The sequence below is a fragment of the Triturus cristatus genome, chromosome 7, assembly GCF_964204655.1.
Source record: "Triturus cristatus chromosome 7, aTriCri1.1, whole genome shotgun sequence".
NCBI lineage: Eukaryota > Metazoa > Chordata > Amphibia > Caudata > Salamandridae > Triturus > Triturus cristatus.
Window position 1 is genome coordinate 914,459,553 of NC_140590.1, and position 23,753 is coordinate 914,483,305.

General features: G+C 41.2%; 1 protein-coding gene across 2 annotated transcripts in view; it reads right to left on the minus strand.

The window, feature by feature from the left end:
* The window catches only part of SLIT3 (slit guidance ligand 3), a 1,010,870-nt gene that overhangs the window by 220,232 nt on the left and 766,885 nt on the right, over positions 1-23,753 (minus strand). The gene's annotated exons all lie outside the window — the stretch shown is intronic.

A 23,753-nucleotide genomic window follows, 5' to 3' on the forward strand; every position in this document is an offset into this window, starting at 1 on the left:
TGGGGTATGTCATCATTTTTCTCAACCCAAGGTGACATCAGTAAACAAATGAACATTTGATCATTCTTATAGTAGGTGACTGTTATAGATGCAGGAATGAGTAAAGAATAAATTCTTTACTGGATGGTCCCTTTATTACATGGGGGGGAGTCGCTTTCAATAGGAAATTCAACAGATTCAATTTGTTCCAGGGTAGCCATCTTATTAAAGAATTTAGATTTGATAGCAATTGTTATACAAAACCAACACGCTACATAAACACTCAGTAGCCGATTACGATCTCGGTCAGAAAGCCTCCGATGTTTGGTGTTTTGACTTTAATACTGTTACACATTGTACTTTCTTAAAATTGTCTGTTCTGAGTGATAGCTACCAGGGGGTTGAACTCAAGATTCATTTATTGACATTTGGACTCACCCTGACAAGGTAGTTATTATTCCTAGAGGTGGGTGACTGCCCACCCAAATAATAATCCACTTACATACACACAGGAAATATTTTTATAATGCAGACACATACGTAATGGAAATCTCTTCTTTTAGATGTGAACTTGCAGACTTTCAATAATTTCAAGACCTCACTCACAATAAGCAGCTCATTCTGGCCTGGTGCTTACTTGTGATTGCAGAGTTTATGTTGTGATTGCAGAATCAGCAAGCTATAACACACACTGAGGGAGGACCCTGGGCACACATAAAATTTGATCGCAAGTTGCTCAGACATCCATGGTCATGCTTGGGTGGCAGATTCTATAATAAAATTGCACATGTGGAGAGCTACCAAGCATGCTTTTTGTGTGTTACACCCACAACATGAAAGTTGAGTGAGTTCTTCCAGGTGCTGCATTTCTTACCACCTTTGTTATTACACCCTTCTAATGAGTTAAAATCCAGAGCTATGTATGCATCCTTTTGCAATATCATTTTTTTAGATTACTGTTTTCAAAAATGTAATTAATTTTGATGTAGAATGCATACAGGTACCAATTTTTACAAAACAATGTTATCAAATTGCACCGTGTCGAGTGAAGAATGAACAGACTTAATACATAAGCGAGCTAACCAATGGGCAAATCTGATATAGAGAAATGTTCACTGACAGACACTTCAGATTACGCTAAGCATTAATTCAGTCTTTTGTGAGTAACTGGCAGATATATAGAACATGTCTGCACGTTTTACAGGTTGCTGTGACCAGGGCGAGGATGAAGACTTTTGGCTTCAGGGTAAAACCTACTCTTACACATACAATTTGAAAATGTCTTAAATTCTGAATGTATATTTATAAATGCACATCATATTCTTCCTTCCTATGAGCTTGATGAACGAGTCTATCGAGGGACGCTCGTAAGATGTTAAATGGCACAAATGGCATTTGAGCATGTTTTAGTACTAACGCGATTAAGTGTTTAGCAGAGCACAAATGTTTCTCATGGTTTCCCACACACTTGCAATTAGGTTTTAGCTGGTGGTAAATGCTCCAACGAAAATGAATAAATGATTTGAAGGATTTACACAGTCTTCGAAATGCTCGGATAAGTAAACTGAGTATAGGACAGTACAGATTCCTGGCACAAAAGTAATTTGTACACTGGTAGATTTGCATTTGATCTTATCTGTCACTACTATTTGACCACATATATGTGCTAAATCTATTGGTTGAGATCTCTTCCAGGATTTCATTTTGATAAAAGTTTTTTCCTAAATAAAATTGCGCACAGGAACTAAATTAAAAAGTGGGCCAAAAGGGCAATATGCCAATTCGTCGCCATGCTATATAATTTCCAATCAGTAGATTACAATAACTAAAAAAACAAGCCGACTCATAATAAACGTAGAATTTGCTTTATTGCTTAACTGAAATGCCAAGTGTAAATACGAAAAAAAGGTAAAAGGTTGCTTGGTTGAAAAATTCAATTTGTAACTATAGGACTAGAAACAACATTCAGCGCAGCAGTTAAAGGTTGAGGAAAATTGTGTATTGATTAGCACTCAATAATTAGCAATTTTGATGTATTGTTTCCGTGCGAGTCAATGACACTCGGGCCTTTATTTTGAAAACAATGCATGTTCAACAATAATATACCAATATCCGAGATAAGTTGAGTTGAGAGGTGCAGTATTACCTGCAAAGTGCTTCTCACCTATAAGTGGGCAATAACCAGCAGGAAATTCCTTAACCAAATTTTTTGCATTAAGGGAATGTCTGCTTTGTAAGGTAATGAGTTGTGCCATAAGAGAAGCTGGCTGGCATGTTATTCACGACACAATAGGGAGACCGAGAATCCCTCACTATTATTACGACATTGTGTAAAGATGGGGAAATGCATGAAGCGTCAGGACTGAGAAAGGCCACTGAGTTGTGTAAAGCCTACAAGCCACAAGGATGATTTAAAAATGCTGAGATTGTGTGAAGGCACTGGGACGGTGCGACTCCTCTGCCTACTGTGAAACGATCCCAGAATAGGGCAAGCACACCAGGACCGCATAAAGCGACCAAGAATACTCAGACACCTCAATGTTTTAAATATACCAGTACTGAGTGAAGAAACGCAAGGAAATATTAGAAAATAAGGGGTGTGGAAAGTCCCTAAAGCCTCTCAGTTGTCTTTGGTATATGCCTGTGCAAAGCGTTTTTTTCTGCATTGGAGAGAACATGTTCATGCTAAAGATATTACCCGAAGAGCCAATTATGGCCCGTGGAGTACGAGCCATGCTATTTATTTATTTGCATCACAACTCTAAGATGGGATGTTTATGCAGGATTGTTCTCTGCAAGATTACATTTTACAGACATTTTCTATGCACAAAACAGAACACTTTGACGTGGCAAAAAAAGTCCCAACTTGAAACACCACTACAACCTCTTTTGAGGAATTTCACTGTTTGAAAATGTAATTATCAGACATACATTAACTGGGAAGCATACATGTCTGCATGTTTTACACAGAACCTTGGTATATACTTATTTAGCACCAAACGTGTCCCAGCCCAATCTCCTTTGGGAAACGTCTCTAGGAGATAGCGCATACCTCAGACTCGGTTTATTTACATGCCATATTCCAAACACTACACATTCAACTTACGGCCAACCCTAATTTAAATAATATGTATGAAGTGCTGTGCATGACTCACTACAAACACAATTGAGTAGGTAATGATTTAGTTTGTGCAAAGGTGTTCTGAAATGGATGTGCGAACTGCCACACTACGTCACCCAGTTGTCATCAGCATGGCGTACAAGACTTAAAAGCTGAATAACTGTGTCAGTGCAATTGTCTGTAGTATCAACACCAGCATCAGCCATTTGTCAACAGTTTTAGCAGAGCATTAGTATAGTGGCTACCTCTTTATCATATACAACATACAACCTAGGCTAGTTTTCTCCTTTCCCAAGCACCAGTGTTGCACTTCAGTCAATGTGAACCTATGTGCTTATGTCAGCCATAACATCATAGACAGCCTCTCTTGTGCTCTTTGAATTGAACTTTAGTTTAATACCAATAAAGCTGACCATCAGCCATTAGCTTATGATGCCATTCCCTTGTCTGGATGACAGTGCCAATTAACTACACGTGATTATTACCGAACCTGACTTCTAAGTATAACATCAGCCGCTCGTTAGGCCACACACAGCTCTAAAACACTTGTCTGTGAACCAGTTTGAAAATTGTGTGTGTTATTTTTCTGATCTGTGCAGGTTAACAAGTCAAAATGGATAAACAGCAGATTCTGAAAACATCCATCAAAGGCATACAAGGCTGGAGAAGGAAGAAACTGAAGATTGGATGATAGGGTCAGAGTCTGGTGGTTGTGATGTTTTTTGTGCTGAGACTGTGTAGATCATATTCATGTGTAGTTATGTTATTTGGCAAGAAGAGTCAATGAGTACTGACCCGTTCCACCTGTAAATGCGTACTGTGGAATCTGCAGGAAGATTGGGGCAAGGTTATGCTCTTGTCATCATATTAAGAGTGCACATGAACAGACAATAAGAGAGGTGTCTACGTTTTGATTGAAACACCAATACTTATAGCAATACCTGGATCTTTTTGGAGACATAAGGAATACTGCTACATTTTTAGGTACCTTTGAGTTGTTCTATGCATGCGAGGTCCTACAGGAATCAAGGATGAAGTAGGCATATTTTGGATCTTTTTTGTTTTGAGGAATGAGGATTACACATTCTAGTATGGATTCTGCAATAATGATATAGTACGAATTGCCACAAATCCTTAGCAATTGACATTGGACAATGCAGCTAGAAGACAAGCATATTCCAATGGATGTTGGGAATAAAAACAAGTTGATCTATGTAATGTTGGTGATGAAATAAAAAAATGCTTTTGGTTATTTTTTTATTTTTATAACCACTTTTGATTCATACCCCTTACACATTCTACACTTTAATAATTTTAAATAAACGAAAAAGTCTTCCTAGAACAACTTAGGTGGTTTGGAGAATCTTTGTCAATTGGTTGGATGATATACAATTTAGCAGTGCCAGATTAAACCCTGTGGAAGGCCCCTAGCAGTCGAATTTTCGGGAACCCCTTGCAAATTATCTCCCAATATGTTTTTAATTTTACCAACCAACAATTTTAATAAACCAATTTCATTACACAAAACCCAATATTACCAATTATTGTTATTAAACATATTATTTTTTTCAAAATTTTAATAAACCAACAACACTTGTACATTACAATTATACAGTATTTTCTCTATAGAGTCTTTAATGTAAAGTTTTCGTTTCTTTGAGTTGATTTTTCTGTCTTTTGGATCCAATTTAAGAAAGCTTGATTGTAATTTTCTTTCAAGATCAAATCAATATTATTTTGATTAGTTGTCGCTGGCCCGGAACAGGAGTGGGGTCCATAGGCCGGTGGCTACTTTGCCTATTTGGTAATCTGGAACTGATATGTAGTAATTGCAGTTTCGAGTTTTTAAACTTCACAGGGTGTAGACTAGGAAAACAATCAGAGCACAATAGTCTCACAGTGAAGAAACTTTTACAGCGTCCAGAACTATTATACTGAAGCCACAAGAATGTGGCAGAGGCTGCACAGTCCCATTCCATACTATAAGAACATCATCTATGTAGCGTTTCCAAATCCTAAAATGTTGTAGGAATGGATTGTGTGGATTGTGGATGAAGTCATCCTCGAATTGCTGAACGTACAGGCAGGCCATACTGGGGGCAAGTAGTTAGGGTAAGACCCACAAGAGCATCTTGACTCTCGATCTGTTTGTGTACACACATAGAGTGGCACAAGTCACGTGATTAGTCACTCACCTTAAGGAACTTACGCATGCGCTGTTTCTTTTCATTTTTTGTCTGTAAATGTTATATGTGTTTTTGACCCATCTCTACAGTTATTACACAATTGTTTGTTCACTCCTCCCTATAGGCTTGACGGTTGGAAGCCATTTAGGAAGCGGAGTGCGGCCCCCGCCACACCCGCGCAGTGGTAATTTCTTGCTACCTAATGGTAAGAACGGAGCCCCATTTCAAACCTAGGTCCTGATTAATGCCCTGGACCCGTTCGGGCCAACTAGGCAGAAACATGTCGACCTTTCACAAGACGGTTAGGGGACACTGAATACCCCACCTACCGTCCTTTTGTTTTTAGCATCATATAGTTATTGGCCACATTAAAATTTTCTTCTGGTAACTATAATGATTTTTAACTTCACGTTCCACCCCACGGGCCCCCACTCTTTAGTTTAGAAGTGCATCCCTGTCTCCAGGTGTATGCCCGCCCTCCATCAAACGAAGGTTTTGGAGGGCGAGGACTGGCCGATGATGAAGCATGACACCAGGTGGTGTGTGACATCAGTCCATCACTTTTTGTGAGATGTCCTAACTCACAACAGTTCTATAACTGTAGTAAGGTCACACTTTACTAGGAGTAGCTTTCTGTGGTAAACCTCAGAGATATCAACACAGCCGATCTAGCAACCCGCTGTAAATTTGCCCTTTCTTCCCAAGTGGACATATACAAGGTCCATGCACTCACAGACTTCTACAACTCCTCTATCTCTAGCATCATGGATTCCACGGCTCCACTCCAACTAACAAATGCACCTACAAAAATATCCAAACCATGGTTCAACGGCAACCTAAACTCGGAACGTTGCAACCTAAGGGCTATTGAACGTTCCTGGAGATCCACTCCATCCGCGGACCAGCTAAAAATACTTAGATCAGCAAGATGGTCTTATAACAAGCAAATCAAGATAGCTAAGGCGGACTATTTCAGATCCCAACTTAAACAAGCTGCAAATCGCCCTAAGAAACTTTTTGAACTGGTTAAACAACAATCGGTGGAAGCCCCTAACCGATCTGACTCTGAAGTCAGCCATCCCTCATGTGATGATCTGGCTGCTTTCTTTACAGAGAAATCTAGACTCAATAATATGGATCTGGAAACCAGGTGGGTTCTATTGCTACCCAATGGCTCTGCGCCCCCCCTCCCCGGGCCTTACAAGACAAGTTTGAACCGAGTAGCCGGGGTATTAAGAACAATGCATCCTGAGACACCTTTACCCCCCCTCAATGAAAGTGACATCAAAAAAGTTCTTCAGAGTATCAACCCATTCAGGTGACCCGTTACCACCCTACATCTTCCAAAAAATTAAGGATGCCGTCTCTCCCATCTGGACAAAGATCGTCAATGAATCTTTGTCACAAGGCACGATCCCAGAATGCCTAAAAGCTGCACAGGTAACACCCATTTAAAAAAAAACTACAGCAGACAGCGCTGATCTTAACTCCTTCCGCCCTATCTTGAGCATTCCCACACTAGCCAAACTCCTAGAAAATGCGTCCAGTCACAACTCTGTGCGCACATTGAAAATTTCCATCTCCTGGACCAACATCAACCTGGCTTTTGTAGTGGGAACAGCACTGAATCGTCTCTCACTCACGTGATGGATGACATTTTAATAATGCTTGACCGAAATGAATCTTTCCTCCTTATTGTCCTTGACCTTTTCTCTGCATTTGACACTGTCAATCACGACAAACTCCTAGTCATTCTGGAGCACAGGATGGGTCAGGTGCTGCAATGGTTCTCGTCCTTCCTCCAGCACAAATCCCAAAGAGTTAAGACAAACCACTCTCTCTCCCAGCCATCACCAGTATCCATGGGGGTTCCCCAAGGGTCCACTTTATCTCCCATACTCTTCAACCTGTTCCTGGAACCATTAGCTAATGAACTAAAATCCATGGACATTCTCTGTCATATGTATGCAGATGACACCCAACTCTATCTGAAAATCTCTTCCCCGGATAACATCACTTCACTCAACTCCACCCTATTGACAACTCAAAACAGGTTAACTAAGAACCTCCTCCTACTAAACACCTCCAAAACAGAATTCCTCCTCATTTCTCCCCCGAAACACAGTCCTAAAACCGACCTCTAGATGAACCAACTCACCGCCTTCAACTGCTCCCCCCACATTATTGACTCCGCTAAATCTCTAGGAATTACCCTGGCAAGCACTTGAACATGAAGACTCATATCAGCAATGTGTGCAAGGGAGCTAACCACCTTCTGAGGATACTCAGGAATCTCAAACCTTTCCTACCTGAAGCAGATTTCAAGCAAGTGGTCCAAGCGCTGGTTTTGCCGAGGCTTGATTATGGCAGTGCTACGCTCTGTGGCCTCCCCAAGTATAACTTGGCCCCACTAAGGGCATCATTGAACGCGGCAGCCAGATTGGTTATGGGGACAAAGCGAAATGTACACATCTCCCCAGTCTTAAAATCTCTAAACTGGCTGCCCTATGAAGCTAGAATTCAGCTAAAGATTGCCTGCCTATCCCACAAAGCCCTCCACTTCAAAACCCTCACCTATCTAGCGCAAAAGCTAAAACTGTCCGGAGGGGGTAGACCGTCTAGGAGTGCTAACATAACACTCTCTTCCTGAAACCTCAGATCTTTCGTAAAAAGAGAACATGCCAACAAGCCTTCTCCGGCTCTGCACCAAAAATCTGGAACTCTCTTCCACCGGAAAATCGTAGAATCTCCTCCACGGTTGCTTAAAAATTGGAAGTAAAATGATTCCTCATGAATAAGTTTTTACCTTAATAAGATGTGCGATTGTCTGCTCTAATTGCATTGGACATACTCCAGAATTGGATGTTTATCTTGTATATTATTATCATTTTTTTTCTTCCTCTCTTGCTGTCTCATTTGTTCCCCTCCTATGTTGCTATGTATCAGCTACTAGCCCATTCTTTGCTGACCCCAAGATTTGTAACCGGCCTTGTTATTTGAGCCCTATTTGATTCATTATCTGTTTATGTTCCCATTTGGCTCATGTAGTGAACTGTTACCTTCCTTTCCTTCAAATTGTAAAGCACTCTGATATCCCTCGGGATCAAGTTCACGCTATATAAAACTTTATAAATAAATAAACATAATAAAATCTTACCACAGAGTGCAAAGAAATGTGTAATGCATGGGCTAATCGTTACTTAAACTACTTACATAGTCAGGCTTACTCACATTCAGATTGATTTTTTCATAGACACTAGCATGCATATTTACTGGTTTCGATTTAAAAAAGCTATGCAACAAGTAGAAACTTTTAGTGTAAAAAAGGAAGGATGTCCATAAGATAGGATCTTAGATTGATGGATAGTAGTTCAGGTCACTTATGAGGGGGACATACTAATGTGTTACTGTTGTTATGCATGTAACACACTTGTTAAATAGATATAATGCATAACGAGTGTAGAAAAGTGCCCCTTTTTGACATGGTCACCTCCACTTTTTGACTGGTATCTGATGTAATTATGACAGAGGTGCCCTGGATTCCTGCTATTCATGTCCCCAGGGCCAGATCTCTTTCGCCAAAACTGTAGAACTGTTCTCCCAATTGGCAATACCTTTAGTACTCACTGTAACTCCCTAGTAAATGGTATGCCTGGCACTTAGGGCAAGGAGACTAAAGAGGGTCCCTAAGGCGGCAGCATGTATTGTGCCACCCTAAGGGACCCTTCCACACCATCATGCAAACTGCCATTGCAGGCTGTATGCCATTGTGCAGTGAAAAGTGAAGACACAACATGACACACCAGATGTGTGCCTGCAGACTGAATTCAGTATAGGTAAGTCACCCCTACAACAGGCCTTGGCAGGCAGGATGAACTACACTACATGTGCGAACATATCTGCATGGTATCAAACATCTTGTATTAATAAACCCACACTGATTCCAGTGATGGATGTATACATACACCTCTAAGTTGCCCCCTGAAAACCTACTTACTACTTGTGTACTTGCTGACTGGTGTAGACCAGCCTGCCGCCACAGACAGGTTCCTGGTCCCCTGCAGGTGAGAGCCTGCGCTCTCTTAGGACAGAAACAATGCCTGCACTGGCTGAAGGTGTTGTCACCTTTTCCAAGCTGGATGGCTAAGTGATCAGCATATCAAGGGCTCTGCTGCCTTTGATACACTTTACACAGTGTACCTTGTTTTGGTCTACTATATAAAGAGCCAGCTTCCTACACCGAGATTTGACAACCTTAATAAAAATATGTAAATACAAAATAGCATATTAAACTGAATAGTGAGCTGCAATACAATTGAAAATATATCTGCACCATGTTGAAAAATTAACAGTAACTTAACTCATGGTTTATCCATCTTTCTGTTTAAACATGATGTCAGTCTGCTCGTTAAATCTGAGGGGGTGATCACAAGTTTTTCCTTTTAAATAGCACATTCAATTTAAAAATAATTCCCTACTAGCACAAAATGCTCTTTTAATCTGCTGGCTCTACTACACTGTGCTTATTTCATATTATCACATTAACAAAACAACCTTTTTATCCAGTGCTGCCACTCAGTGCAACCTATTGTGAGAAAAAGTCTTCAGTCTACTACTGCTGCACTATACAAGGAAACCATGGCTACGTGGTTAAGTATTAGATGAAGAACCTTGAGGATGAAACAGACTGACAGGAAATCAATTTGCTTGGAACCCATTGTGCACTAGTCACACTTAGCAGAAGTGTGGCTATAACACCCAAAAACATCCTCATTGAGGACCCAAAGTAATACATGTATCTGGAAAACAGCAAGAACCAGCTGCCAAAAAGAAGATAAAAATTGCCATTTGAATATGAGCCTTGCAAACACTTGGGCAGGTGGCTGCTCTATTAACTTATTCCCATCAGGGGAATGAATGCAGGATCCAACCATCAGCCGCAAGAATTTGTGAATTGTGCACAACCCTTACCCCACGTAATGTTACATCTCCGTTTCACAGACCCGCATTAAGCACTTCGTATTAAGAAAGGACCAGAAGTAAAGTTTGAGAATATTTTATTCCTCCATCACAAAATCAATCTTCATAAACGAAGGGAAAACAGGACAAGCAGCAGCAATAATGGCTCAAAAATCTTCCTATCTAAAAACTGTTTTATGCACCCTTGAGATATGACTCACGCGTCCTTCTGTTCAACATCATATACAGGGGAAATAAATATGTAGCCAAGGGCTCACAATATAGTAGCAGTAACACCCAGGAAGAAGAATACACTTCATTCTATGTTGACTCTGAGTATAGTGTTGATCTGAAGATGGCCCCTACCTTCACATTGCTATATAAAGGCGTGAGCCTTTTAATTTCATCTAAAAAATGAATTTTCAAATACGCACCAAGATGTCATTCATTAGGCCTTTTTTATAGATTCAATGCAGTTTACAAACAGAAAGGGGCTTGGAAAACATGCTGCAATGGCTATATGCGAAACATTCTAAATTTGGAAACATAAAAAGCTGATTTTGCCCCAAGCCTGCAAAATAATTCAGAGGGAACTATGAGCATTCGAATTATAGGCATTAAGACATTAGCACATGCATACGGTCACAGACTTGTTTGAGATGTGACCATTCTTGACAAAGGGCAAAGCAACCATTGCCATGGATGTAGAACCACCTGATGCATTACATGAAAATATTCATCACTGTGAAGGGGACTGCAAGTCACTTTATTATTGAGAAACTGATCTATATGATTTTGACTTCTTTGCTGTAAACAGATAACATTAAACACGCCATTTCAGGAATTTATTGGTACACAATAAAAATAATATTTTCAAATTTGATCTTTCTTGAAATATTAGAAAAATACCTTCCAAAATATCTCTCCTGACCACTTAATGAGTATTTCCAATTATTGACATTAATATACGGGATCTTCTAGAATATGTCCTATCATAAGAAGAGTACCTCACCTTGTGGTGCTTCTCAGAACAGTGGTAGCATCCCAGCATGCCATGCGGCAGGAAAGTATGCAGCCTTCCGTGGTGCTTGACAGAACCATGTTCAATTTGTATTGTTCTACCACATGGTTAGATCAAGCACAAAGGAAAACCTCACCAAGAGCCAGCGGCAGGGTTAGGCAGTGCCAAAGAGACAAGCGTGAAGAAAGGAAGCACGGAGAAGCCCAAGCTGGCAGGTTCAGACAGCTGCAGCCCACTTCACCCATGCAAGGAGTAGCTGGAGACGGCCACCATTTGCAGTTCCTGCTTCAAGGGCTTTTGGACCTGTGCAGCTCAGTCTGTTAGTGTACGGTGGCATGTCTTGTGCGGGATGCAAAAGCCATAGACAAGTAAAGGTACAAGCATACGGAGCCCGCCCTCGCTCAAATACTCAATATTTCACAGTGCTTACTGGTGGATCACTGTCTCTGTTAGTCTCTTTAACACATTCAATAAATGTATAACGCTAGAAAAAACATTTTATATCTCACACGTTATCTCTGAATCTGGAAAAAGCATATCTTGTTAACAGCAAGCATCAATTTTGGATATGTTTTCGTGTCTTATACCACAATCTTTTGGAACAACTACCACACAGCAACTTTTAGATGGGTGACATTGTACTCTTTTTTTAATCACTCATGTATGAAATAAATGAATATTAAAATAGAAATTAAAGTGTGGATTCTAAAGACTAACATTGCAGGTGTATTAACAGAAGGTCAGACATTTCACTGGACAATGCAGACAGCACAGAAAGGAACATATATATTTGTTAATTTGTTAACGTTTTCTTGTTCTAGTCTAGGAAATAAACATCCTGATGGTTTTGAAATGAAGGTGAACAATATGAGAATAAGGAAGCAAAAGGAGACTTTAGTTTAAATGTGATAGGAGAGAACATAAAAGTACCAAAAAGGAATATATTACATTTCTCCAGAAAAATTACCACATCCAGAAATAATATGTCGTTTTTCTGCCTCAGTTTGGATTCCCTGGTTGGTCTGCCTCGGAAAAGCACAAAGCGAGAAGATGTATTTGAGGAATTAAGATGTGGATTTTAGAACCACAAGACCACACATACCCGCTTGTCCACAGTAAGTGACCTTAAGTAAGTAATTTTATCTGGTGCGCCTCATTCTCCTCTCTATCCAAACTGGACTGGGGTAGATGATATTAATTAAGAACTATATCATGGGTGCCCTTCTTTTTGTCAATGAGGACTGGATCCACAGCAAGTGTTTAAGGCATCCAGACTGAAGCCACACATTACCATGGACCAACACAGGACACCCCTGCAATAGGAGCAACTTTACATTTTTATTTGCCATATGGATAGTTTTGAAATACATGCAACAAAGTATATTTCATATAAAGTCTTGAATCACATAGAGTGTTGACCTGAGAAAAAGAAGAGTTGTCGGCATGCCTTAATGGAAAGGTAAAACGGAATTGTGCTCAATTCCTAGAAAGAAGGATTATGTACATTTAAGCATAAATAAAAATTAGTTTAATTGCTATAATACCATCGGGTGAGGAAAACGTGCATTTAAATCATAAAATATGAGTCATAAATTTATTTAAATAACAAAAAATATGTTTAGAAAAATAATATTCTATTGCTGTGTCTGTGACACCAGTATTGTGCTTACATTTCCAGATCATGTCTAAGCAAGCAAGAAAACGTTAATGTAATCCATGAAAAACTGTGACATCAACAACATGTGGTAGGTAGATGCAAATATTTTGCAATGATTCTCCAAGCTAGGTTGAATTTAGACTAATATATTGCATGAGATGCATCTCACTAATAATACATTAATCTCACATCCAGGCTTAATAAGCAAGCTGAGCCCAGAAGTAAACATATCCTCTCAGAATTGAAGTCCTACACCTTTATGTCTAGCCTACCTTTCACTGATGCCTTGCCTCCTCTTATACGGAACCTGGCACGCCCACTATGAAGCCTTAAAGTATGTTCATGGAACACACTCAAAGGGCACGATCAAATTACAATATGTAAATATTCAAGCAATAAAGAACTCAGGGATTCCAGAAAACACATCAAAGTTCCTAGTACAAAATAATAGGCATTTTTCTGTTCAAAGGGTATGGCAGTTATTCATAAGCGCCCTATTATGTTATTGGGTTTTACACTTGCAAAACGTGACATAGCACGGTACTGGAAGGCAGAGGCCCCGCCCTCAGTATCAGCATGGAAAAACGGCCTTGATTTTAATATGGACCTGGAGGCTCCTATTTCAAAGCCCGGGGGTGTCCGACAAAGCATTTTAAGATCTGGAAGAGATGGGCAGACTATAGAGGCCTCTACATTGAGCCCATCTCTATGGGAAATGCGGCTATTTTGGGTTAATTAGGTGGGGCAGTGGTGTAGGGAATGAAGGGTTTAAGTGGGAATAGTCAGTGATGCAGTGAGTGGGTACTTGTTGCTTAGTATATGGTGCATGGACAGTGCATGGGGGGAGGTTTGTTTATCTTTTTATTGCTTTTTGCAAAATATGTATATTAAATGTCAAAAGATTTATTTTTCGTATTGTAAAAGGTGGCAGTTAGACTCTGGGGCACAGAGCTCTGCATTGTATACGTAATTTCACGCAATAAAAATGGTTTAAAAAAAAAAAGGGTATGGCAGTGATTAATTAGCAACCCAAAGTGTGCAGTGGAAAGCCACATAGATTATATGTCCTGTTTGTTTCTCTATATTCATTATTTAATGTTGTAAACACACAATAGTTGATACAGATAACTTAAAGTACAGTATGTTAAATATAAACATGTTATAACTGGAGCAGATGTATTACAAGAACATTATCTTCTATAACAATCTGTTATATGTATTTAATTGACGTATTCTTGGCAGTATGATTATCTAAAAGGAATATTTTTGCCAACGTATTTACATTATTTGTGTGCCGAGTGTGAACTATGGGATTACATATGCAGAATGCAGCATCGTGTCAGCTACTGCTGTTGCCAGCTAGGGAGCATATACCCAAACATTTGACAGGTCGATAAGGTTTCCATTGTGTAGCAAACTGTTCCAAAAACAAAGCTGGTCCATCTTTTCTTCAGGCTAAAGTTGCTGGACACCTGCCTCCCGCTTTGCTTAGATCATGATCAAGGAAGCTTCTCCAGGTACCTTGTATACGCTTAACGAGATTGGAAGGCATATTGTTTTACATATCAGGTTCAGAACCTGTGGAAACACCTTCCACTAAAAGGTAAAATGTAACTACCAGCCTTCCATTTATGAGTATAGAAAATATTTTATTACTCTGCAGTAAAGATGTATCAACCTTTAGTGCCTAATACACATTTAATTCACTCTCTTCTCTAGCAAGGTGGGTGTTTTGATTCCAGGCTAAGTACCAGGAAACTTCCTAGGGTAACAGTGCACACTGCAAAACGTTTACTCTGAAACTTGAAACAGAACATAGGCAAGGGTAGGAATACATTGGATAACAATTGTGAGCTTGGACATGGTTTATATTGTTAGATATTGTTCATTAGATTATTACTGTTTCTTTTTAGGTGAGGGTTATAATGTCTCCATTTTGTGGTCCAGGTGAATTTACCCTTCCTAAGGCCTTATTCCTGGTGCTGATTGGGGTTGTAGGCGGAGTTATAGGCCCCATTAAGATTACAAAAATCACAGGAATACCACACATTCCATCACTTGCAGGTGACATGTCTGTCTGACAATCCACTTAGAAATGTCAAAAACATGTCGGAACACTAGCTATTGCAAGTTATAACCCATTATCTCATAAGCAGGAACAATTCCTCCACCCAACCAGGTAAGGTCATTTTAAGTTGCATTAAAATAGTTTCTGCCACTCTGCCAAAGCCACACGGGCAAGAATCGGGCTCAGCAATGCCTTTAGAATCTTGAGAGCTGCTCTGTCACCAGGATATAGAACAATTTGAGAGTCACTGTAGACTAACACTCTCCGCCATCTCTTCTGCCTCGGTTTTTCCAATGCGGCTAAGGGTAGTGATATTGATGTAGGTGGCCTCATGCAGGCTTTCTTATTATGTGAAGTACAGCGTTTCAGGCATAACATCAATTACGGTTCCCAGTTCTTCTTACCTATTATCAATATAGACAATAAAGTCGGCATAGTCTGAGCTCTGCCCAGTATTGTCTCTGGCAGGCCAATCAAAGAGTATTAACGTTATTTAAATTGAACATAGTCATGAACTGAAATAATTTTATAACAAGCATTTGCAATGCAATTGGTCTCGACTTTGGGACCTTGTATGTATTTAGCTATGCAGCACATTAGCCTGGGTGCTGAAACATCTACTGTTCTTTAACATGGAGGTATGGGAACACATGGAGAGAAATATTGCCTATTAGCAGGAAATGGTATAGTCCAAAGCTCTGTGTTTAATATAAAATCAGGGCCTTTGGTGGTCATATCACTCAAAATACAAGATTTGAAAAAAATATTGTCTACGGGTGCTCGTGGAAGACAATTTCTATGGACTGGAATCTAGAGAATGCTAAAGTGATTCTGGTATTTTACTGACCTCTTCTGGTCGTTTTCTATCAGGAAAGTTAAATAGAGGCTGTTGCCAGAAAAATAAAATAAAGAAATTCCCTCAGCTGAAAGCAATTCTGGTATTTTTTTACCTCTACTGGTCGTTTTCTATCAAGACAGTTAACTAGAGGCAGTTGAACACAAAAAAGGCCGTAAGTGGAAGCAGACAAGTCCTAGGGCTGATCTCCAGAGCCCACAAAGTACATACACATATAAGTATCTACTGAAGTATATACAATAGGTCTCAAATGCTCGACCTAAAAACGGCAAGTGATCTGGTAGCTATAATTCTCTCTTTTGTATTACCAAAACTAACTGTGAGATCAAGGATAAAGTTTAATTAAAAACCACACAGGCCATTTGAATGATTCGCTGGGCTAATAACCAGCCTGCCCACTGAGGAAAGGTCTTTCTGAAATATTATCTATGTAAGCTAATGATCTACGGCCCCCAGCCAGATCTCTCTCCTCCATAAAGGTAGTATCATGTTGTCTATGACACACAGTGACATTTGAGTGTGACAGGTGTACTGGTGGAATGGACATTCCTAATTCCTGGCAGATGGAGCTTTCTCGTTGTGTATGACCCTCAGTTGTTTACATCGCAAAAATAAAGTGGGCTATATAAGTACAAAAACATCTTCGTAGCAAAAAATATTTGATGGAAACTTATATGAATTTAACAAGCTAGAGTTATTAAATGATTTTAGTTGTTTTCCTGAAAATTATTCACATTCAGCAACTGCTTCAGAAACTGTATTTAGGAGCACAGTGCTGAACCTGGTCCAGAGCCTGATTACATTAGTACAAGGATTTGTGTGCACTATTAGTGGTGACTTTTAAACCACTTGAAAAGTTTTTTTCTAGAAATTTCCTAGACCTTTTTACAGTATTATACCCTCATCATGCCTGATGAAATCAGATAGAGGGTTCTATGTAGTTACCTGTCCTGATGAAGACTCTGGGCAAATTAGTACCATAAGAGGTCAAAACACCAAGAAAAAAAGTTGTGGCCATAGTTTGTAGCCTTTATTGTAGAATATCATTATTGATAGGCCAAATATTGTAAAACAGGCAGAATCCTGTACACTTCAGTGTGTTTTGTGCACTTTTGCACTTGTTGACATGCACTATGCCATGACATAGGGTATGTAGTAACTTGTTTAGAGCAATGACCATTATTTATATGTCATGGATTGTTTTATAATCATTTAAATTATTGTGATTACATTGTTCTATTACAAGGTCTATGTGAGCTGTGGATTACTTAATGTTATATAATGACACATCACGGATAAAAATGAATAATATTTCCCTGATTCTTTAATACTAAAGAAATGTTATTTACTAGCAAGTGATTCAGAGGGAATTACTGTTGTTCTACAGTTTTTAAATTAAGTTTCAGTATTGCCAGTAAAAAACAGTGAGTATCTGAGCCCAGCTGTCTTGGATGTGATGCCGCTGGTGGATATTGAGTCCAGATATATCTTATTGCAGCTTATCATTGTGTGCGGCTTTTATGTGGGATTTTTCATTGTGCATACATAAGGTGCCGTGCCAATATTCAATGTCATGTTTACAATTTAATAATCTGTTTAAAATAACAGGACAGACATTGTTACCTCAAGCGTCTATATGGTTTCTTTTACGTCTCAGTCCACAAAAACTGAGATCTGTGTCTCCCTCCTCAGTACACAATCCATTAAGACCTTGGGAATGGTGAGGGAAAGTGGGCGCAGGATGCCACAAGAACTAAGTGGGGAGCTGAGCAAATTAAAAAGCCAATCTGTTAAAATGGAAACTGAGACTTTGCCATGAGGCAGGATTTTGGAGATATCAATATGATGTTTTTAACTTGATATTTTCATCTGTGAGCTGGAAATGTTCATGGGCTGTTCAACAAGGTGCTGTTTTTGAGGACTTACTTGTTTCTGTCAAATGTAATTTGTTCTGTATGTGCCCATCTGACCACTGAATAAAATGGGCAAGATTGGGGAAAGAAAGGGATAGAGCCCAAAAGAAGTCCCCCTTCACCGTGTGAACCTTTGGGTACATCTGGTTGTCATGCTTCGCAATATGCATTCCACAGATTATATCATCTTGATTCACTTTTCTTGAAAGAACCAAGATAGGTTAATGACCTGTCAGTTATGTTCTTTGCAGGTGCCATGTGCAAGCAGAGCAGCCAGGACTGCATGCTTTAGGCAAGTAGGAAACAGATTGGTAGGATTAGGTGTAACTTATGTAAAAAATGAGCCCAGCCTGTCAGAATTCATCAAAGGTTACCAGACCAAATTCTTATATAGAACAGCCGTTAAAACACGGAGCACGCCTCATCTGAAAACCAGATGGTCCACAGGTATCCAGGCAGCTCCTTTTCACCAGCAGACTGGAATTATTATACTGCTATCCTTACCACTGTATCCATGGTTAGACAACAGATTTAAAGAGAGTGAGGGATTCTAGAGTTTTGCTCTACTAGTATAGGCATATATTAATCCTTTGAATATAGTGAAGCATCCAAATAACCACTGTTTATGTTTAGCAGTTCCATCTTTACTTGCCGATGCATTTTCCCTACCTTTAAATTGATGGCCTGTGACCGTGTACAAGGTTGGGATGTTCACACTTGTAGAGGGTCCGATTTCCAAAGAAGATTCCCAAAGGTACACCAGAGGACCTATTACACATAGGGCGTACCTTTCCTGTTTGCGCCATGGCACACCTTTAGATAGGCGCGTTGTGCGCAAAAATGTGAAGTCCACCCCATTAGAGTGAATGCACTGGCCCTAGGGCAGCTGTGAACTCGTGCTGCCCTGGATGGAACGGCTGATTCAAAGCCGCTCTGTGTTTCAGTGTGCAGGTGGCAATCTGCCTGCACTTTAAGGAGGGATTACAGACCACTTTGCAGGCGAGTGAAGTGATTGACTGAACCCGCCTGCAAGGGATGTCTGGGGAGTCCATAGGATCCCTTTTCCCCCGTTGAGAGGGTTGCCATCAGGGCTACCATGAAAGTGTGCCCCCTTTTTCTGGCACCCTTTCAGCGCGCTTCCTGACAGCTTGTATTGTATTGTATTGTATACATTTTTTGTATAGCGCAACTATCACCCCACGGGTATCCTGGCGCTTAGAGACCGTGATGACATAAGCATGTAGAACGAACAACCACTAGTCAGAAGTGTTGCTACCTATTCCTGGCAAATAGCCAGGTCTTAAGGTCTTTCCTAAAGCCCAATAGAGATTCGGCCTGTCTCAAACCTTGGGGGATCTTATTCCAGAGGCATGCTGCCGCCGTGCCAAAGGGCCTTCCTCCCATCCTTGCCAGTTTTACTCTGGCAATGGATGCCAGACTTTGGCTAGTGGACCGAAGGAGTCTTTTTGGTTCATACCAAGAGAATCGCTCTCGTACAGGTAGCGGACCCATATTATGTAAGGCTTTATAGACCATGACCAGGGACTTGAAGCAGATTCTGTCTTTAACAGGTAGCCAATGTAGATCCCTCAGTGCCAGCGTCACCGATGAGCCACACTGTCTCCTGAGGGCAAGTTTAGTTGCCATAGACTGGACTCTTTGCAATCCCTGCACAATGTATTGGGGAGCACCCAGATACAAGGAATTACAGTAGTCCAGACTACTCAGAATCACGCTCTGAGCTACTAGGGACCTGGTCTCGCTTGGAAGCAGCGGGAGAATTTGACGAAGCGCTCTCATCAGGGAAATACAGGTGCTGATTGTTTTGTTGGCCTGAGATTGCATCTGAAGGTCCTCGTCCATCATGACCCCCAGATTGCGAACTGTTTTTGCTGCAGCTATGGGGCGTCCTCTGGCCTGAGCCTGAACTCGCCCATAAGATGTTTAGGCATTTTTGCTGCAAAGCAGTGCAATAACTCAGTTTTCCCGGCGTTCAACTGTAACGAGTTGGCCTTCAACCAGTCTGAGACCCGCCTCATACATGCCTGAAAAGAGCTCATGGAGACTGCATGCTCTCCTTCAGTGGAGAACAGCAGTTGAATATCGTCCGCATAATTGACCACTTCAATCCCATAAGATTTTATTATGGGGATCAAGGGCCCTAGGTAAACATTGAAAAGGATCGGACTGATTGCCGAGCCCTGGGGTACTCCATGGCATACCGGGGCCCAAGGGGAGGCAAATGGCGTCAAAGTGATTGCCTGTTGGCGATCTGCCAAATAGGATTGTAACCATTTCAAGGCACAGCCCTTCACCCCCAGTCCTTCCAGTCTTGCCAGCAGTACCGCATGACTAACCGTGTCGAATGCGGCCGACATAGCCAACAGCACCAGTACTGAGGAATTTCCACTGTCGGCTCGCATTCGAAGTTTATCCAACACGGTTGTTAGAGCAGTTTCCGTCCCATGCCCTGGCCGGAATCCAAACTGGTCCCTGTCCAAAAGATGGTTTCCTTCCAGGTAACTTGACAGGGATTTGCTAACCATCTTTTCCAAGATTTTGATAGGAAACGGTAAAAGAGATATGGGACGGAAATTAACTGGCATTGTTGGATCTAAGGACGGTTTTTTCAGCAGGGGGGTGACTATCGCCTGCTTCCAGCAATCTGGTACCACTCCTTCATTCAAGGATTGGTAACAAATTTGCCACAGACCCGGGAATAAGTCGGGGCCATACTCCTTCCAGATCTTGTGAGGCAGGGGATCCAAGGGTGAACCGGACGATATCTCCCGAGCTATGCTACTAAAGGAGTCCTCCGTGGGGGGTTGGAAATATTTCAGAGAGGTATCCTTCCTGATATCTTCAGTAATCAGAGGAATTTCAATTACACTCTGGTCAAACCCACCCACGATTTTTATAACTTTGTCAATGAAAAAAGTGGCAACTTCGTTACACAGATTTTGTGATGGCTGGACTCTATTAGTCAAACATCCAGGATTACTAAGATCCCTTACAATGTTGAAGAGGGCCTTAGTTCCATTAGATGCCTGCAAAATGGAGTTTGCGTAGAATTGCGATTTGGCCTCCCTGATAGCCTGCTTGTATTGAGCTTGAATTAATTTTAAAGCTTTTTTGTCTATTTCTAGGTAGGACCTGCGCCAACTTCTCTCAGCCTGCCGACGAGCTGAGCGCAACACTCTCAGCTCCTCACTAAACCAGGGGGCCGAAGGCGTTCTCTTTGCGTCTGCATTCATAATGTGGTGCAGGCGGAGAGGTGTAGAGTTTCCCTCATTTGCATGTGGCTACGCTCCCATGCAAATAAGACAACACCCTCTTGAGATAGTGCTGGCGCTACATGTGCACCAGTGCTATCTGTATGACAGAAGGGGCTGCAGAAGCATCTGCGGCCCCTTCTGTAACACCAAAGTGCCCCGGGGATGCACAAAGGTCTGCTGCACCATCAGGGCACTTTCTGTAAAATGACCCCTAAACATATACTCTTAAGCTCTCTTAAATTTGCATAAAAAAATCACGTCACAAAACTTGCCAGTTGCAGTTTTCCAAATGTGTGCCAGGTTAAGACATATTACTTGTTATAAGCAGGCATTACTGTACGTATAGTACAACTTTGCTTTGAAGAAAGGCAGCACCGCTGTGTATTACCACATTTTGTTTCTTTTTTCTCTCAGGGGGAAAACATTTTTCTGCGTTGAGAAATGTATTCACCTGCACCCCTCAACATTTTTTTATGTTCAATTCCCCTTTTCCATCCTGGAACTTGATTGAATGCTGCCCTTGAATGGTGTAAAATTACAAACGATTCCAAGGTATAAATTGGTCGTAGGAACTTGTGAATGCTCACACAAATAAGTTTTTTATAGACTGTCGGAAACTTACATGGCAAATATTTCCTTGACCTGCCCTTTCTGTCCTCCTTGTTGAGGATCTGCTACTACGAGGTATTACACGACAGTGTGATATGCTGCGTACATGGATATATGCCTTCAAGGTCACCTTTTGTGAACACATTAGAGGCATAGAGCCAGACTTTTTCGATCGTAAATTTGCTTTTACGATCACACTATGGATTTGTGTATCGGACCCAAAGTGTGCTGTAATTGTAGCAAACAATTTTTTCACGTACTAAGTGTACCAAAAGAGATCAAGACTTTAGGGTAGATTTTCAAAGAAGTCACGCAATGCTGCGCAGCATGCAAAAATGCTGCGTTGCGTAGCGTGACAGAGAGGGAACAAGAGAGCGCCACATCTACAGAGATATGGCTCTCTCCGCCCCTCTGCCTAGCGCCGGCGCTGATTTAAGCTGCTGTGCACCAGGAACACACTTTAGCGCGTGTCTGAATTTAGCAAAGGTTTTGTACAAGGTTACCAAAAATTGAATGTGTGTCCTCATGTAACGTAACTGGTGCTATGTAAAGCGCTATGATACCTGATTGGATTTGGGTCAAGTTCGCACTATATAAAAAAAAAAAAAACTCTACCATTCCTATACAAAATACTATGAAAATACTATGCCTAGACAAGTTGAAACACATTTCCCACTTTGTATGTGTACTGCACAGTGCGTCACGCAAGCAAAGTAGGAATAGAAAGGAGAAATGAAAACATTTCTCCTCTTAATGCCTGCTTTCAGATGCAGTTAACTTTTGGTGCTAAACCCTGTGTACAATTGTTTGTAGAAAGGGTTTTGCGTCAAAAGGCATTGGTGGTTGCATGGGAATGCCATGTACCACCCATGTAATGCCCACTTGGAGCTAAGCAAAGCAAAGCAAGGCTTTGCGCTGCTATGCGTTACTTGTAGGGTACTTTCCAATGCAAAGCAAGTTTTGCGCTGCAAAGTAAATTGGTAAAAAAACATTTTGTGCTGGGTTAGCATCACTAGCACAAAAAGTTCGAATATCTACCCCTTCATCTGGAGACTGTCGTAGTTAATGACCGCACTAGTGTTCAATAAAAATGATTGGATAAAAACAGAAGTGAATTCATACGTTCACTGTCTTTCAAGAGATTTGTGGTACTGAAGCGCTCCCAGGGAGGACCAGCAATCTCAAATAAGTGAAAATAAGTAAAAGCAGAATCTGTATGGCGCGGCAGGCTTCTTTATTAATCTGATGACTCGCGGCGGCAGTCACGCGCTCATGAGTTTGGTCTCTTTAAATAAACGAGGCTCATCTTTTTCATGATCAGACAAACGCGGCCTATTACTCTGCGCGGGTAGAAGGAAATAAAACTGGGGTCTAGACTGCTGAGTGCTCAGGAACAAATGCTGAGCGCGTGGCAGCCGTTTGCCTCGCTGCCGTCCTGGCCTAAGCTCCTTCCGGGTCCGCGGCCATCAATCTTCCACCCTCGGGAGCACAACTCCTCACATTTTTCAGCGGAGAACGGCAAAATTTGGAATGCATTTTTATTAAAACATTCAGTAAGGTCTTCCATCATCCGGAGCCATTTTTCTTCCTAATGCATACTAAAAGCTTTTCCTACTAAGAATAGAGTTTGTGCGTGGTGCCGGCTGGAGTGAAGTGTTTGTGGGCAGGCCCAAAATGATGGGCCCAGCAGAATGCGAGAAGGGGTCACGAGTCTCCAATGTCTCAGAAATATTCGCACGTTTTGTGCTTAGTAAGGCACCCAGAAGGGTTGGGGTCCCTGCTGGTGCCACTGGGCTGCTGGGGGCTTGTATTACACCCGCGATGTTACACACGAATTGGGCTTGACATATGAGGAGAGGCGTAGGCCATGTTACAAGCATTTTATTATAAAAAAATATTATAATTGAACCCATTTCCACCAGCGAGAAGAGTTACTTTCAGCGGATATCACTGGCGTAACGAAAGTTGAGGGGGCCCCCCTTCAAAGTACACGAAGGGCCCCCCACTCCATATTTAATATGGAACTCACAGTCCTGAGTCCTTGCAGCTTGCCCCCCCCCCCACCCCCGCATCGCGGGGGCTGCGGGGGCCTGTGTAACGCCCCTGGCG